Below are 1,577 nucleotides of genomic sequence, written 5' to 3'. Positions count from 1 at the left end.
CTCAGCCCAATCATCATTCAAGCCCACTTTGTCTTCAGCTCTTGTCCCTCAGTGCACTTTTCACAGACCCACAATTTTTGCTCTGCTCTTTGCTCAGTTGTAGCAGTGGCACTTAATGCATTAAATACATGTCACAGTTGGCAACGATATTAGACTAGCAAAGGCCAGTGAAGTGCTTTTTTTCCTCTGCGTCTGTGATTCAGATCACACACTGTGTCACTGCCAAAGACCTTCAATAACAACCAATAATAATTTGGAATTCAAAAGGGAACGTTCGAAGCAGTTGACTTGACATTTTTTGAGATGCACGGCCAGACCGTCAGAGAACAGAAAGATGCTCTACGCTCAGTTTACAAATTGGACGTTGAATGCAAAGGTACACTAGTCATCATCTCTGTAATGTAAAGTATATTAACAACACACATTTGTTAATATACAGAGTTCAGCACCCCCCAAACAGAGACAATGTTGATGAGTTAACTGCCAACCAGAAACATTTACCGTATCATTATCTTCAGACAAACTAATTCTGTACCAACGAATATTTAATTTGATGCTCATTGAGACCAATGCCTATTTAACATAAGCTGCTATAATGTGTTTAAACACATAAGACATCAGCGCAACCAATAAATTCTGAAAAGGGCTTGTCAAGATTAGACTGTATTCTCTTCGAAGTAGGCAATTGATGCTGACCAGCGCATTCGAGAACATCACAGCAGATTTTATATTAAGAACATATTTGAATTCTGAATGGTTCGTTTCTTGCTTGGCTGTAATCTGAAATTAATGAAATTAGTTTGATGTGAATTCACAGCCATTGCTGCTGGTTGATGCAAAAATCCATGCTGGAATGCTAATCTAATCCAAGTCCACACAAATCAGTTCCAAAAGTATCTTCAAGAAAATGTATGTACATATTTTTCTGAATTATCAGCTGTGCACTGAGGTTCACAACAAACCAGAGAGAAGGAAAGATTTCCAAAACTGCCACTGACAGATAACTGGCTGTGAGCTATCATATTGGCTAGCTACGTGTTTATGGGATGGCTGAGACTCAAATGACATTTGTAGACATGTTTGCATAAAACATTCCCTCTCTTACAAAAATGATCTGACGCGGATGCTGACATTCGATCAAGCAACAAAACGTGGAATACTTAACTCACCCAGGTTACACCTTCCCCGTGCTCCGTGCATGTCATGCAGCGCTCAGCAGGAGCAGTCTCCGAACTTTGTGATCCACCTTTTGTATGTGCCTGTCACCTTATTTGTTTCACACTCTGTCATTTCCTGCCCATCTTGTTGCAGAGGAAATTCACATTTCAGCCATTTTGTTCTTCTCCGCTCTCTTTTCTCATTTCTCCTCTGGTCTGCTATTCTCTCCAGTCTGAGCTGAGGAACCACAATACTTGTTATTAACTTTCTCATACCATGTATCTCCCTTTCACCACCACCATTACCTCCCCCTTCTTTCTGTCATCTCCCCTCTCCCCCTCTTCTCTCTTCTTCTCACACACCATTTGTCTGTTTCAGGCTCATCAGTATTCTCCCTCTCGTGCAGACAGCAGCTAAGT

Source organism: Brachyistius frenatus, unplaced genomic scaffold, assembly GCF_029030835.1.
Source record: "Brachyistius frenatus isolate BFR_SWC_R1_liver_20210118 unplaced genomic scaffold, ASM2903083v1 Contig_1, whole genome shotgun sequence".
NCBI lineage: Eukaryota > Metazoa > Chordata > Actinopteri > Embiotocidae > Brachyistius > Brachyistius frenatus.
Note: the sequence above shows the minus strand (reverse complement) of the source record.